The sequence below is a fragment of the Papio anubis genome, chromosome 5 (assembly GCF_008728515.1).
Source record: "Papio anubis isolate 15944 chromosome 5, Panubis1.0, whole genome shotgun sequence".
NCBI classification, from domain to species: Eukaryota; Metazoa; Chordata; class Mammalia; order Primates; family Cercopithecidae; genus Papio; species Papio anubis.
The window spans coordinates 42317813-42335256 of NC_044980.1; the positions used below are offsets into that span (position 1 = coordinate 42317813).

The window sequence follows — 17444 nt, forward strand, 5'->3', positions numbered from 1 at the left end:
AACTGCTCGAAATAATCTAATATGCTAAAATAAAATATGCTAAAGTGGCATATATTGGGGTGGTACATTCTGATCCCCTTTACATCTCAGACTAACTCTGATAGAGATTCTAGTCCTCCCTAGGCTCATTAGAAAAGAAGTTCTAGACACATTAGAAACATCTCAGTCATTTAAAATTCTCCAGCCTAGGAAGGTTCAAGTTAAGCCTTCCAAACAATTGGAGTTCACTGTGGCCTACCATCTGCAACTTTTTCATGCCATACAGTCGTTTCTGATGGGCACATCTAGTTCTGTCTTAAAATACAAGACAATACTGAAGACACACAAACCTATACATCCAACTTAGACTCTGATACTCCATGGTTGGATTTCTTCTTATTCACTGAACAGCTCTTTTGGCAGCCCTCAGACAACTCTAAATCAAGCCTGCCTCTCTTTAGGGATTCCTTATCTTGGTTAATGATATCTAGAAAAATAATTTGTTTAACACAAGTAAGAAACTAGGACACAGTTTTATCTTTTCTTGCTTCCTTTCTTACTTGCTTTCTTTCCGTCTCCCTTCCCTTCCTCCTTAACTATAACACTAACTCTAATTATATCCGTGTGAATACTTCAGGCTATATTACTTACCGCCATCTACATATGTACTCCCTTTTCTGGGAGAGGTTGTACCTTTGCTTTCACTTTCCTCAGCAGAAGTTCCCTGGGTATGTCTATCCAGAAAGACCCTCTCTGTGTTCCCCACATTTTCTGGTAAAGAAGAGACTCTCACAAGGCCTCTTAGTGGTTCGAAATAGCACCATAACATTCATGGATTCAGGATACACTGTGTAATTAGAGCTCTGCTTTCACAAGGCCAGGTTCATACTCGAAAGATTGTCCCTGGGGCCTGAAAGCTTGAAGGGATGAGTAACTCCTCCCAACCCTGAAGATCGAGAAAGAGGCCGTCGTGTACTACATAGTCATGTTAGACTGGGACACTTCCTGTTTACAGAGGACTATAAATCCCCTGTCCCGTCCTCACTTGGGGCTGATGCCATTTTAGGCCTCAGCCCACCTGCACCCACATGCTCATTAAAACAGCATGTTGCTCCACACCACCTCGTGCTGTCTGTTGGCATGCTCTCGGGGTTCAAACCGATATAAGAACCTTACATCTGGTGCCAAAACCCCGGAGAGGCTCTGTGGACCTACCCCTTCACCCTGGAGAACAGGCCACAGCAGCAGAACAAACGAAGCTCCTCAGCCTCCAGTCGCCTCTCTGTGCATGCACATTGGTCACTGATCTTGCCTATTGGTAAGTTTCCCTGGGAGCCCAGTTAACAAGGGAAAAGCTGCATGGCCTCTCTTTTCTACAGTCCGAAAATCCAGCGTTGGTCCAAAAGGCTCCTGCGTGTGCCAGGTACTCGCTGATCATCTGATCATCTGGCCTTAGGGAGATGCCTCTAAGCCATTTGATCCCGTTCCAGGAATGAAAAATGCAGCAGTGACCATCGCTCCTTTTATCGTCTCCCTCTGGCCATCCAGGATGGTCTCCTTTTTCCCTGTTCTCCTGAGTCTACCTTCTGTTATGGGAAACTCCCGGTCCTCCATTCCAAAAAACAGCCCTCTAGGCTGCCTCATAAAAAGCCTGCAAACCTTAGGCCTCATGCAAAATATCCACCCTAAGTGCCTTGTCTTTTTTTTGCAATTCAGTCTGGCCACAATACGAATTGGATAATAGGTCCAAATGGCCCGCAAATGGAACATTCAACTTTACAATTTTAACTGACTTAAGCAATTATTGCCAACGACTAGACAAATGGGAAGAAATTGCTTATGTCCAGGCCTTTTTACACTCAGATCACAACTCCACCTCTGCAATTCTTGCTCACCTGTTCAAATCCTTCTCCATTCTCGCTGCCTTGATTGCCTTTCTCCTCCCAACTCCACCTCTTTTCCCTTGTTAGATCCAGCACACTGCTGTCCACCCCTCCCAGCCCCTACCTCTTCCTCTCAACCGTCTTCTTTAGCCCAAGCCTCCTGGTTGCCTTCCCAGCCACCATCTTCCCAGCCGCCATCTTCCCAGTCAGCAGTATCCACTTCTTTTCCTACACCGTCCCCTCCTCAGGACAATTCTAGTATTGCCTGTACCCATTCTCCTCCCCACTGCCCTCTCCTGAGGCTTGTAAACCCATCCCACCACCTTACACCCCTATCTATCCTCCACTGCCTGTTAACCCCGCTCTCCCCTTCAAGCACTCAGCAGGAACCGCTTCCAGGTTCTTCCTGCTCTCCATCCACACTCCACACTCGTTCAGGTGCCATGTTTGGCCCATGTCCCACCCTTACTTCAGTGCCTGTGCTAGAGTGCCCCCTTCAGGAAGTAGCAGGAACTGAAGGTATTGTTACAGTTCATGTTCCCTTCTCCCTCACAGATCTCTCTCAAATTAGCAAAAGACTGGGTTCATTTCCAGAAGACCCGACCTCTTATACTCGGGAGTTTCAGTACCTTACCCACTCTTAGGAACTAATCTGGCATGACCTCTACATTGTCCTCTCTTCCACACTCACCCCAGACGACCGGGACCATATCTGGACCCTAGCTCAGGCGCATGCTGATGCAGTTCATCACCAAGCTCCTGCCCAGCCTACTGGCACACAGGCAGTACCCAACCAGGACCCCCATTGGGATGATCAAGACAGGGCCTCTGGACACCACCATTGAGACCACATGATTGTGTGTCTCCTTGCAGGACTCAAAAAGGGTGCCCATTAAGCGATAAACTATGAAAAACTTTCAGAAATCACCCAAGATCCTGATGAAAAAAACCCTTTTTCTCTCTCGTTTAACTGAAGCCATGAGAAAATATACCAACCTAGATCCAACCAGCCCAGAAGGAACCACTGTTTTAAACCTTCGGTTATCTTCAGTGGATCTCCCAATCCACCCCCAATATTTGGTGCAAGTTTCAGAAGTTTAATGACAGCCCTCAAACCCCACAACAAGACCTTCTTAATTTAACCTTCAAAATCTTTAACAATCGTGATGAGCAAAACACGCAGTTTCAAATGCTTGCCTCCGCCATCAGGGGCCCTGCGGGCCTACAGGGCCACACCTCCACACAGAAGCCTCCTAGCAATCCAGCTCCACCTGGCACCTGTTTCAAGTATGGCAATGAAGGCCACTGGTCCAGACAATGCCCAAACCCAGGTAAGCCCACCAGGCCATGCCCCCTCTCCGGAGGACCCCATTGGAAGTTGGACTGTGAGCGGTCCCTGCAAGGACCACCTCCATCCCTTCCTAAGCCAGCCAAAACCTCCTACTCAGATCTCATTGGCCTTGCTGCTGAAGACTGACGGTGCCCTGGAACGGACGCCCTGGCAACTACCATCGCTTCATCCAAGACAAGGGTAACCCTGATGGTGGCAGGTAGGCCAGTACTTTTTTAAAATTAATACCAGGCAACCTACTCTGCTTTACCTAATTTTTCAGGACCCACCCAGTCCTCCCAAGTTTCTGTTGTGGGAACTGACGGACAAGTCTCCAAATCCCGAGCCACCCCTCCACTCTTCTGCTCCCTGAACACCTTTTCCTTCACTCACTCTTTTTTAGTCCTGCCCTCATGCCCAACTTCATTCATAGGCAGAGACATCCTTTCAAAGCTCCACACTATTCTCTACTTCCAGGTTCCCCAAAGTACCCAATATATCAACCCAGACCCTCTGGGGCATCTAACTTTCTTCTACTCCTCCAACTTCCCACCTTAAAACATGCAACTTTTCCTTATCCCCCATCCGTAGTTAACCCCAGTGTTTAGGATACTTCCACACCCTCAGTCGCAGAATACCAAACCCCCATCTGTATTACCCTTAAAGAGCCCACCCAGTTACTATCACAGAAGCAGTATCCCATCCTCCAAGCAGTTCTCATAGGCTATCATTTCTCACCTCCTCACCAGTCACCTACTCCACCCAACAAAATCCTCTTTTAACATACCTGTTCTACCTGTTAAAAAGCCAGATGGAACTTACCACTTAGTCCAGGACCTCAGGCTCGTTAACCAAGCTGTACTCCCAGTATGTCCAGTAGTTCCTAACCTGTATATTTTACTTTCTGCACTTCTCTCCAATACCACTCATTTTTCTGTTTTAAACCTAAAGGATGCTTTTTCTTCACAATTCCCTTACATCGATTCCCCAAACTTCTGCCTTTACGTGGGAAAACCCCAACACCCACCTTTCACGTCAGCTCACCTGGTGCATACTACCTCAAGGTGTCAGAGACAGCCCCCACCTTTTTGGACCGGACCTTGCTCGCGACCCCCTCTACCTTATTCCTAAAACCGTCCACTCTCCTTCAATGTGTTAATGATCTGCTCCTGTGTAGCCCCTCTCAAAGAGACTGCAACACCCATAACTATCTCTCTCTTTTAAACTTGGCAGAACAGGGGTATTGGGTCTCCCCTAAGAGAGCACTAATATGCACCCCCTCAGTCACCTATCTAGGCCTAGCTCTTACTCCGTGAACCTGAGGGCTCACAACTGACCGCATATCCCTCCTCCAGTCCCTCCTGCCTCCACAAACTAAGCAAGAAATTCTCTCTTTTCTAGGACTAGGATATTTTAGGCTCTGGGTTCCCTCCTTCGCTCTACTTGCCAAACCGTTATACCAAGCCACTAAAGGCCCTCTCCATGAGCCTTCAAACCTGTGCAGTCTCTTACCTAACCTTTCCATCCACTCCAGAAGGCTCTCATTTCAGCCCCTGTCCTCACTCTCCCAGACCTCACCAAACCTTTCTCCCTCTATACTGACAAATGGCATAGAGTTGCACTAGGTGTTCTAACCCAGTCTAAAGGACCCACCCTCCAGGTTGTCGCCTACCTCTCCAAACAGCTCAAAGCCACAGTTCTTAGATGGTCTGCCTGCCTCCAAGCACTGGCGGCAGCTGCTGTCTTCACCCTTGAAAGCCTAAAACTATCTCTCCATGCCAACCTAACAGTTTATTCAACCCATAACATCAAAGACATGCTAGCTCACTGCAGTGTACTAAGTCTCATCTCTGCCCCACGGCTCCTTCAACTGTATGCTCTATTCATAGAAATTGCCCAAATCACCACACTAACCAGCTCCTGTCTAAACCTGGCCACTTTCTTACTTGAAGCTACAACAGCCAAAGACCCTACATGCTTCTGTGTGAACACTGTTCAAACCTTTCTTATACCTTTTCCAAACCTCACAGACCAATCCCTTCCAGGTGCCTCCTTTACTTGGTTTGTAGATGGTAGCTCTTTCCTACATTAAGGATGCTGGCATGACGGCTAAGCTATAGTGTCAACTCCCCACACTACTGAAGCCAATCTGATCCTCCTAGGCACCACGTCCCAAAAAGCTGAACTCATCGCCCTCACTTGAGCTCTCACTCTAGCAGCCAGACAACAGATCAACATATATTCAAATTCTCATTATGCATTCCCCATAGTACACTCACACTTGTCCATCTGGAAAGAATGGGGTTTCTTAACTGCAAAAAACACTCCTGTCATAAATGGCTCTCTCAGGCCGGGCACGGTGGCTCAAGCCTGTAATCCCAGCACTTTGGGAGGCTGAGACGGGCGGATCATGAGGTCAGGAGATGGAGACCATCCTGGCTAACACGGTGAAACCCCGTCTCTACTAAAAAATACAAAAAACTAGCTGGGCGAGGTGGTGGGCGCCTGTAGTCCCAGCTACTCCGGAGGCTGAGGCAGGAGAATGGCGTGAACCCGGGAGGCGGAGCTTGCAGTGAGCTGAGATCTGGCCACTGCACTCCAGCCTGGGCGACAGAGCGATACTCTGTCTCAAAATAAATAAATAAATAAATAAATAAATAAATAAATAAATAAATAAATGGCTCTCTCATCAGCAAACTCCTTCAAGCTGCCAGGCTCCCACAGAAACTTGCCATCATTCACTGCAGGGGCCACCAAACCCCAGACAATCCTGTATCAGCTGGAAATGCGCTAGCAGATCAGGTAGCCAAACAAGTAGCCTTACAACCCGTGCAAAGCCAGTTTCTGTCCCTATCCTTGTTCTCTCCTCTTTACTCCTCAGAAGAAAAGGAGGACTTCTGAGCCCAAAACCGTCAAAAGCAAGGATCATGGTATGTCAAGGAAGGGCACTTCGTTCTTCCTCACTCTCAAAGCCTTCCTCACCTCCAAAGCCTCCACAACTCTTTTCATGTTGGTTACAAACCTCTCTTGCAACTTCTTCACCCTATTCTCACTTGTCCTCACCTTTCCAGCCGTGTTCAAGAAATTACCCAGTCCTGCTCTATCTGCCACTCAGTGTCACCCCAAGGCTCCCTCCAGCCACTGCCTTTTCCTACCCACCAAGCCTGGGGCCAGGTACCCGGGCAAGATTGGCAAGTAGACTTCACTCACATGCCGCCCGATAACAGCTCCGCTATCTTCTAGTCTTTGTCTTTACTTTCTCCAGGTAGGTAGAAGCTTTCCCAACAACTTCAGAAGGTGCAAATATCGTCACACAAACTCTCATCATGCATATAATTCCCTGTTTCAGACTCCCAACATCCATCCAGTCCGATAACCGGCCCGCCTTCATCAGTCAAATTACCGAAGGCATCTCTACATCCTTAAGAATAAAGTAGGTTCTCCACACACCCTACAGGCATCAATCTTCAGGCAAAGTTGAAAAAATTAACTCTGTCCTTAAAGCCCAACTCACCAAGCTGGCTCTAGAAACCCACCAGTTGTGGACAAAAAAAAATCTCTCTTTCACCCTCATGAGACTGCGCAACATCAAAAGCACCCTCTTTTTATAGTCCCTTTAAATTAATCATTTACGGCCAAACTTTTGTCCTAGGTTCGCCACCCTTACCAGACTCTGAGCCACTCAGGAATTACCTCCCCTCCTTAATCCGGACACGGTCTTTCATTCGTGAAGCAGTAAATGAGGCCATGCCTCTCCCTATCGACACCTCCTTGTCCTCTCAACTGTCTTGCAGGCACAGACGTGTTTATCTGCCAACCCGACCCTCACCAAAAGCTACAACTGAAGTGGACAGACCCCTACACCATGACATTCAGCAAGCCAATTGCAGTAAGAGTCCAAGGATTCCCTGACTGGTTCCATCGCACCAGGGTCAAGCTCACCCCCAAGGCTACACCTCCCTCCAAAACATTAACAGCGGGCAACATCCTCAGAGTCCTTGTGTATGATAACTTAAACAGAGAAAAACAAGCCTTAAAGGTAGGAGGAAGCCAAAGATGGCAAGAGGACGAATGGCCTCCGCAACAGATCATCGAATATTACAGTCCTGCCACTTGTTCATGGGGTTATCACACTCCCATATATATGCTAAATAGAATAATTAAGGCTACAGGCAGTTCTAGAGATAATCACTAACCAAACCGCCTCAGCCCTGGAAATGCTCATGCAACCACAAAGCAAATGTGCACGGCAATTATCAAAACAGGCCAGCACTAGACTACTCATTAGCAGAAGAGGGTGGGGTCTGTGGTAGGTTTAATATCTCTAATTGCTGTCTTAACATAGATGATAACGGAAAAGGGGTTCTAGAAATCACTTCAAACATCAGAAAAGTAGCCCATGTACCAGTCCAAACCTGGAAGGGATGGGACTCAACAAACCTTCTAGGAGGGTGATTCTCTAATTTAGGAGGATTTAAAATGCTGGGAAGGACAGTAATCTGACGGCTGACTCCATCTTGCTTCTAACCTGACAAGCTAACTCTTGGCTCATTCCTGGGCATAAGTCAAGCTAACTATGGGAGAAATTTAGCTTATAGTTTAATCTTAAAACAACGAACATAATAACCCTTTCCCCAAACTCTCCCATGTAGTTCAGGAACCGAAGAAACCATCTTTGTAATACTAATGAAAGTACACAATATTAGAATTTTGGGAAGTGCCTAAATTCTGCTAATACCTATGCATAGTTCAATGATAACAAGTCATGGTTTACTACTCAGGAGTCACATAAGGGTAGTCACAAGATTTGTAACTTCCCTAATTGCTACTATAGATAACATTGGCATTGTAAAACCTAAGACTGGTGTTTGAGATATTTTTGAGACTTTGCATTTCCATTGGAACAACTGACACCCAGACCAGTGATCCCCACCCAGGAACTGACTCAGTGCACAAAGACAGCTTCAACACCCTATGGTTTCATCCCCAACCCAACCAATCAGTAGTCTCCATCCCCTAGCCCCATGCTTACCAAACTATCCTTAAAAAATCCTGTCTTAAGAATTCTCAGAGAGATGGATTTCAGAATGAACTCCTGTTCTTCCACTGGCCAGCCCTGCAATTATTAAACTCTTTCTTTGCTGCAAAAAGCTGCTGCTCTCAGTGCATTGGCTTTTGCGGACAATGGGCAAGATGAAACCGTTGGGCGATTACACCCACCCTACACAAAAAGACATTCTCTAAAAACTGTCATATCTATTATCTGTTCTTCCAAAGGACCATTTATCTTCTAAAAAATCATTTGTGGCCGGCATGGTGGCTCACGCCTGTAATCCCAGCACTTTGGGAGGCTGAGGTGGGTGGATCACAAGGTCAGGAGATTGAGACCATCCTGGCTAACATGGTGAAACCCTGTCTCTATTAAAAATACAAAAAAATTAGCCAGGTGTGGTGGCAGGCACCTGTAGTTCCGGCTACTGGGGAGGCTGAGGCAGGAGAATGGCGTCAACCCAGGAGGCAGAGCTTGCAGTGAGCCGAGATCGCACCACTGCACTCTAGCCTGGGCGACAGAGCAAGACTCCTTCTCAAAAAAAAGGAAAAAAAAAATCATTCATATTTCCTTAAGTGCTCCTCTGCCCTGCCCCATCTCCTTAATGACATAGGATTTTTCTCAACCACGTTGCCAGCCAGAGGCCTCTGGCTGGTGATGCCCTACCCAGGCCTTGCTGGAGCCCAGGCTAACCACAGGAGATGCCCCGTCTACTGGCTCACTGGGCTGTGCCTGGCATGCCCTCTGGTGCAGATCCTGTGGCCACCGCAACCGTGCACTCAACCCCTGGCAGGAGGGGTGTGTGAACTAGTGAGTGTGGGGTTCCGCTGGTTGCTCCAAGCACCAGCACAGGAGCAGGCTCTGTGTGGGACTTGTGGCTAGACCAGGCATGTTGCAAGTGACTCCTATGGTGGACTCTGGCATCCAGATGAGGGGAATGTGATGGCACCCAAACAGGGATGCCCGTGACTCCAAAGCCCCAGAGTGGGTGTTACAACATGTGAATAGCTTTCAGTCCTGCCTTCTGCAGCCCGAAATATGTCAATGTGTTAACAGCTCTGTCAGTCCTGTGGTCTCGCTCTGGCCTACAGCTCCAGGGCTGGCTTGGCCCAACAGCTGCTTCCCATGTTACAGCCTTCTTTGTACCCGCATTAGGTGGGTCCCAAGTTCTTGTCCTGCATTCAAGAAGAATGAGGTTACGCTGACAATCAAAAAGTGAGGAGGGCAGAGAAGAGTTTTATTGAGCCACAAAACAGCTCTCAGTGGAGAGGGGATTCAAGGGTGGTCCCCCACCAGAAGTTGGGTGGTCTCTCTCCCAGTGTGGCTGGGTCCGGGGCTTTTATAGGCTCAGAATGGGGGAGTGTGTGCTGATTGGTTTGTGCATATGCAAAAAAGGCTAAAACAAAGGCACCACTCAAAGGTGGGCACAACTGTGTAAAAAACCAATTAGGGAAGGGCAGGTATATGTGAAATAGGTGATGTCTGGGGATCAATCAGAGGAAAGTGCACTAGGTGAAGTGTGTGGATCAATCAGAGGGAAGTGCACTAAATGGGAAGAGAGATTCTTAATCTGGTCCGTGGATTTATTGGAGACTTGTAGCTTGGCTTTCATGCTTTAAACTGTCTTTGGTTTGAAGGTGGGGTTTCACCAGGGACCCGCCCTTGTCTCCCTAGGATTTGTCTGCCTCCTGCCACTATCATTAAGATGGTATATAAAGTCTCAAATTTCACCACACTTTTGGATATTCGGTTCTTTCTATATGCCTCCATGCACATTAGATTAAAATTTAAAAACTTGGCCTGGCGCGGTGGCTCATGCCTATAATCCCAGCACTTTGGGAGGCCGAGGCGGGTGGATCACAAGGTCAGGAGATTGAGACCATCCTGGCTAACACAGTGAAACCCCGTCTCTACTAAAAAATACAAAAAATTAGCTGGGTGCGGTGGCAGGTGCCTATAGTCCAAGCTACTCGGCAGGCTGAGGCAGGAGAATGGCGTGAACCTGGGAGGTGGGAGCTTGCAGTGAGCTGAGATGGTGCCAGTGCACTCCACCTGGGAGACAGAGCGAGACTCTGTCTCAAAATAAAAAATAAAAATAAAAAAACTTTTATGCCTTTTCTCCTGTTAATCTGTCTATTGTCAGATGAATTCACAGCACTCCCTGCCCAGCCACTGAATCTAAGAAGGTGGGGAAAAACTATTTCCTCATCTATGCTGGAAAGCATGAATGTGGATTCTTGCTTTTCTAATCTATGACTTGAATAGCTTCTGTGCAACATCCTGACTTCCCAGACAATTCACCTGTGCGTACCACTTCTGTGTAAAGACTACCTTTGTTTTGTTTTGTTTTTGAGACGGGGTCTCACTCTATCACCCAGGCTGGAGTGCAGTGGCAGTGATCTTGACTCACTGCAAGCTCCGCCTCCCGGGTTCATGCCATTCTCCTGCCTCAGCCTCCAGAGTAGCTGGGACTACAGGCGCCCGCCACCATGCCCGGCTAATTTTTTGTATTTTTGGTAGAGATGGGGTTTCACTATGTTAGTCAGGATGGTCTCGATCTCCTGACCTCGTGATCCACCCACCTTGGCCTTCCAAAGTGCTGGGATTACAGGCGTGAGCCACTGCGCCTAGCCGGATTTTTTTTGGAACGTTTAAAAATGTTTCTATTTTGTGCCACCTTCCTTTAGTGAATAATAACCCAAGTTTTGTTATTATTAGTATATTGGTTTAGCTAGGTTTATCTTGATAAAATTTTACAAAAATATACTTTGCGGCTGGGCACTGTGACTCATGCCTGTAATTCCAGCACTTTGAGAGGCTGAAGCAGGCAGATCACTTGAGGTCAGGACTTTGAGACCAGCTTGGCCAACAGGGAGAAATCCTGTCTCTACTAAAAATACAAAAATTAGCCAGGTGTGATGGTGTGCACCTGTAATCCCAGCTTCTCGTAGCTGAGGCAGGAGAATAACTTGAACCGGGGAGGTAGAGGTTGCAGTGAGCCGAGATCATACCACTGCACTCCATCCTGGGGAACAGAGCGAGACTCTGTCTCAAAAAAAAAAAAAAAAAAAAAATGCTTTTCTTTATTCTTTGTTTCTTCATCTATTTGACAAACAATGAAAGAAAATATTAAAGGCTAGACATCATTTGTGGTTTGTGTCCCATAGTTTGCATTCCAGATTTGACCTGGTGCCTAGAACCTGCATATACCTGACATTGCCACCCAGCACCCAACTCTACCACACCTGTATTAGTCCATTCTCGCACTGCTATGAAGAAATATCCAAGACTGGGTAATTTATAAAGAAAGAAGGTTTAACTGACTCACAGCTCTGCATGGCCTCAGGAAACTTACAATCATGGTGGAAGGCACCTCTTCAGAGGGGCGCAGGAGAATGTGTGCCAGCAGGGGAAAATGCCAATTACAAAACTATCAGATCTTGGAGACCCACTCATTATCACGAGAACAGCATGGGGAAAACCACCCCCCATGATTCAGTTATCTCCACCTGGTCTCACCCTTAACACGTGGGGATTATTACAATTCAAGGTGAGAGTTGGGTGGGGACATGGAGCCAAACAATATCAGCATCTCTCCTGATTTTCCAAATGCAAATGTCTTAGAGTCTCTAGCTGAGGAATATACAGTTCCTGACTTGCCCTTTCTCTGACCACCCCACAAAAACACCATATTGGAATCAGACTGAATCTGAATGCCGGAACTAGAATGCCCCCTCCTTTAGGGATGTGAGCTCCATAACTCCTCTCCACATTCCTAACCTGGAAGGGTGATCCCTTCCCTCCAGAAGTGCTGATCCCAGCATTTTTGCTAAAATAGGAAGCTAGGGTAGAAACGGCGAGAGAGGAATGGTGGGTGGGATATTTTGTTTTTTCAAAGACTCTGCACAGTATCTTCAATTAGATAAAGTGGCTGTAACTTTTCTTCTATTGACACTGCCCTCTTTCCTTTATTCTACTGCCTGCAAAAGAAGGCAATTGAAGAAGCCTCAAGTACCAGGGCAGGTTTTGGCTAGCTGAAGAAAGGGTAGGGTATGGGGGGAAGACTGGAGGTGACCATCTCGGGAGTGGGTGAGAAGTGAGAGCCCAAAATGGGTCTTCTTACCTCTGGTGCATTTTGTGCTCTTCTCTGGTCTGACATCCGCCCAGATTCATCCAGAAAATGATGGAAATGATTTGAACAGGATAAGCTAGGGTGAGGATTAGACATGATGAATTCAGCTGGAGACACTCATGGTAGAGTCTGGAGGTCTCTTTGGGGGATCACTTCCAAAAGTGCAGATTTTTAGAGAAACGAGAAAGGTTCTGGAGAGGGATGTTTTCCTTCTGCTCAATGGCAGTTTCAGGCTTCCTATAAAAAAGAAGTTTGTAGCGTCAGCATATTTGACAAATGGGGGAGAGGGAAGATTGAAGAGCTTGAAATTGCACTGCACTTCCCAAAGATGGAGAAGACATCAGGGATGAATTTCAAAGGTCAAAGGTGATAGAAATGGAACTGCCCTTTGAGGATTTCAAGGGGAGAGGGAACAGAGGCCTCACCATCAATCCACACGTCCTGTGCTAGAGTCTTGCGGTTCTTATTTCCTCTACTCTCTTCCAACGATTATTCCCATATATCAAGGCCATCTGACAGAGTTAACCATCAGAATTAAATAGCAGTTCCCACAGAGTTCCATCCCCTGGAGAGGTACCTAGCTGCCCGGGCAGGCCTGAAGCCTGGGTCAGGCGGCATTGTGTCTTTCACTCTCCACTGAGGTCTTGGACTGAGAGCTTCAAATTCCAAAGGGATGAGGTGTCGGCTTCCCCTTAGGAGTCTGGAGGGCTCTGACCAAGGAGAAGGGCGGAGCCCAGCCACTGGAAGGTTTGTTTCTTGCAGTGGAAGACGGCTGGCGACCCGGATGGCTTTTACTTTGTTTCCAGGGCCAGCCTAATCCGCCCGATTCTCGATCGCTATACTGCCTTCTTTTCCCATGCACATCGCAAGGGGTCGGTTGCTGGGGCCCTCGGTATGACTTCGCTATGAAAAATAAAGGTCTTCTTAAGCGGGAGAGGATTGATTTGAGGACGGAGGGTGGGAGTAGTGCCGGCAGCACTTTGTCCTAGTGGCAATGGGTGGGCAGTTATCAGTTGCAGCCCGCTCCTTTCTCAGTGTCCACGGTTTCTCATTGACAGTGCAGCTCGTTTCTCAGAGCCGGCGGATGTTCACGGGCAGCACCATGGAGCCAGAAGCAGTTATTTGTCCTGGTAGGTCATTTCCCAATTGCCGAAGTGTACTAGGTTCCAGTCCCTCTGGTTTCTGGAATCTGCTGGTCCCACGCGAAACACCAATAGGTAAACCCAGCCGGCAGTTTCCGGTTAGCACTTTCGCTATTTGAAGACATTAGGAAGTTAGGCGGTGGCTCCGTGCTCTTCCTTTCTCCATCCGAGGCCTGTGTCCTAAAGTCGGTGTCACGGTGGCAGCACCCAGCGTTTTGTTGGCTCTTTCGCCAACAGCGCCGAGCCGGGGGGAGGGTTTCTGTCACAGCACTTGTTGCACCGAATTTCTCGGTCGCAGAACCTCTCTTTTCCGAGGGTCGACATTTTCTCCGTGACAACACAGTTGGTTGCGCCAAAACGGATGTTGTCCTTGGGAACTCCTCCGGCTGGCGTCACTCGCAGAGTCCCGGCACCGCCATTTCGCGGAGCCGAGTTCTCTTGGTGGCAGCACAGCTTGTTCCTCGGTGCCTCCATTTTCTCGGTGGCGGCAGCGCTCTGGTAGCTGATCTGAGGGAGTTGGAGTCGCAGCCGGTTGCGCAGAGTCTGGCGTTCCCGGGTGGCGGCGGCGCTGGGCGGGGGAGCCCGCCGCTCGTCTGAGCCAAGTGGCAGAGGAGCTGCGCGGGCGCCGTCTCTTCACAGCGCCGCGAGCTGCGTCGTAGGGGTTCTGGCTTAGCCTCCAGAACCCAGTCCCCTGGCGGCGGCGCCGCTCGCGTCTCTGTCCCAGGCCTCTGCGGTTTCGCGCGTCGTTGGCTTCTTGGTTCTCGCAAGTTTCGATTTTGCGGTGCCTGCGATTGCTACCTCTTGTCGAAATCAATAGCCAAAATGTGATTTCTCAGCCTAAGCAAGTCCCAGTTTAGGGCAAACACCGGTCTAGCCCTGGCTGCGATTTCTTGGTCCTAGAAGTCACTGTTTAGCAAGGCAGACTTAACTGTGCGATGGTAATTTCTTTTTCTTTGGTTCTTTTTCTTTTTCTTTCTTGATACGGGGTCCGGCTCTGTCGCCCAGGATGGTGTGCAGTGCCGCGATCTCGGATCACTGCAACCTCCGCCTCTCGGGCTGAAGCGATCCTCCCACCCCAGCCTCTGGAGTAGCTGGGACCACAGGCACACGCCACCACGCCCGGGTAATTTTTAGTATTTTTCCTAGAGACGGAGTTTCGCCATGTTACCTGGGCTAGTCTCAAACTCCTGATTTCTTAGTCTGACCAAGTCAGAGTTTAGCTATTTCTTACCGTAGCAAGTTGAGATGGATTCTAGTTTGCGATTTCTAGCCGTAACAATTCTGACTTTAACCATGCCTACATAATTTTAGTAGCAGCAAGTTTCTCTTTCGTAATAAGAACCCCCATTATTGCCACCCGTGTGGTTTATAACTCCTGTATTAATCTGGGTACTGGAGAATGCAATTTAAAAAATTCAGCAGTGCTTGGAATTTTTTATCATACCAAGTTAGAATTCGCAATACTCTCGCCCTGGCTATACTGGTGATTTTTCACTCATGTAGAAGTTGGGGTACGTAGGCTACAGATAATTTTTGGTGTCGCAAATACCAGTTTAACCATGGCTGTTCTTAATCCGAGGAAACTTCGGATAAGCGCAAGAGGCACGGGTTTAGTGTTAACAAATATAATGGTAGGATCGCACCATTCGACACTGTTTGCAATTTCTTTGTAGGATTCTTTGTATGTATACTAAAAAAAAAATTTTTTTTTGGTGTATCTTGTTCTGGAAGCAAGGTTATTGGTGTATTTTATTTTCATTTCTATTTGCTTTTAAAATTTTAATTATTTTAAATTTAAATGTTACGGTATTTTTTTCGTACCCACTGTCTTCCCCAGTAGAATAAATGTGGCGTATTTCTTCTACTGATTTTCAGTGTCACATCTCAGGTTCTTTCTAACTTGCCTTCGCCCGTGAGCACTGGAGGCGAGCTGGTGCCCGATGGCTAGGGTTCTCTTCCGCGGCTCTGCTCTTATACCGAGCCAGCGGTTTCGCATTCGCACTTTCGCCACTAGGGGCGACTCAGTGTTTTCTCGGTTGCTGTACTCTTGGTAGCGCTGAACAAAACAACGTTCCTCGTTCACAAGACTCAAAAGTTCTTTGTGGTATCGCTTCCTGTGTCCTAGCACGGCTACTTTCCCCCGGCTGGCTGTCTCACTATCTCAGCACCGTAATTGGGCGAGACTTTGCTGGCAGGGCTTGGCCTTGGTTTTTCTGTCACAGGCGTATTTCACTGGGTAGGCGCTTTCTCGGTGGAAGCACCATACAACCTTCCAACCCCTGATATTTCTGAGACGAGTTTCTTATTAGCAATACCTTAACTGCGCCAAAAATAAAGTTTGCCGCAGGGTACACCGCTGGTTATTCAGTGTCGACACTTGATCTTGATGCACGATTTTGGCTCCTCAGCTCAGCTAGGTCCAGGTTGTTGTGTTTTTTGTTTGTTTTGCTTTTTTTTTTTTTTTTTTTTTTTGAGACAGAGTCTCGCTCTGTCGCCCAGGCTGGAGTGCAATGCGCCATCTCTGCTCACTGCAACCTCCGCCTGTCAGGTTCAAGCGATTCTCCTGTCTCAGCTTCCTGAGTAGCTGGGATTACAGGCACACGCCACCACTGCTGGCTAATTTTTGTATTTTTCATAGAGACGGGGTTTCACCATGTTGGCCAGGCTGGTCTTGAACTCCTGACCTCAGGCAATCCACCCACCTCGGCCTCCCAAAGTGCTGGAATTACAGGCGTGAGCCATTGTGCCCGGCTAAGTTCGGGTTTTTGTTTCACCATGAGGAAGAAATGGGCACGCAGACATTGAAGAGTGAGTGGAGTAGAATTTACGAAGCGACAAGGAGAGCTCACAGCAAAAAGAGGGGTCTGGAGAGCAGGTTTCCGGTTGCCCCCTTCATATTTGAATACAAAGGCTTTTATATAAAAGCTGATGGAGCTGGGTTCTCTGTTTGTATAAGGTGCAAATTCCTGGTGGCTCCACCCCCATTCCCTCAGTGCATATGCGGGCATATTTAGGCCAGGCCCCTGCGCAAGTTTTTATTCCGGAGGTTCTGTGGGGTTGGATATTTAGGAGCCACATTTATAGGGACTTTTCTTTTAAAAGAAACACAACTGGCCATTAGAAGCATGACACTGAGTAATAGATAAGTCCTAATCATAGTCTTTATTTTAAGACATGTTTTCATAACTGGTATATGCACTTATATTTGTTTATCCACTTGTTTATACTAATGCATTAAACCCTACAATTGACACACTAATTTTCAACAATTATTATTTCAGAGATGCATGGTATCCATTTCCTGTTGTTCAATTTCTCTCCTTCCATGTGCCTTTACATTTCTATTTTTAAAATGTTATTTTTTTCTAAATTCCAACCTGCCGCCTTTCTTTTTTTTCTTTTTCTTTTTTTTGATACTGACTTTTCCTCTTGTTGCCCAGGCTGGAGTGCAGTGGCGACATCTCGGCTCGCTGCAACCTCTGCCCCACCCTCTCCCCGGGTTCAAGCAATTCTCCTGTCTCAGCCTCCTGAGTAGCTGGGACTACAGACGCGCGCCACCATGTCTGGCTATTTTTGTATTTTTAGGAGAGACGGGGTTTCTCCATGTTGGTCAGGCTGGTCTCGAACTCCTGACCTCAGGTGATCGGCCGGCCTTGGTCTCCCAAAGTGCTGGCAGGCTCTTGTAGTCCCAGCTACTCGGGAGGCTGAGGCAGGAGAATGGCGTGAACCCGGGAGGCAGAGCTTGCAGTGAGCCGAGATCATGCCACTGCACTCTAGCCTGGGCGACAGAGCGAGACTCCGTCTCAAAAAAGAAAAAAAAAAGAAAAAAAAGGAAGTGAGAATGGTCACATGGGAAGCCTGCTCCATACCCAAATCACAAAAACACTTTACAATTCCACTTTCACAATTTGTTGCCATTTTCTTATAC

At 47.7% G+C, this 17444-nt stretch overlaps 1 long non-coding RNA gene across 7 annotated transcripts in view; it reads right to left on the reverse strand.

Annotated features, from left to right (window-relative positions):
* LOC108586276 overlaps positions 1-15616 on the reverse strand; it is a 44125-nt gene extending 28509 nt beyond the window's left edge. For 6 of the 7 annotated variants that reach the window (XR_001903363.3, XR_002522534.2, XR_004183709.1 and 3 more), the window contains exons 1-2: positions 12800-15616; positions 12366-12611 (exon numbers count right to left, since the gene is read on the reverse strand). This is a non-coding gene — a long non-coding RNA (uncharacterized LOC108586276). Of the gene's footprint in view, positions 1-8718; positions 9418-12365; positions 12612-12799 lie in introns of those variants that run through there. The other variant, XR_004183706.1, reaches the window with a different exon arrangement.
* Between the last annotated feature and the right edge of the window lie 1828 nt (positions 15617-17444).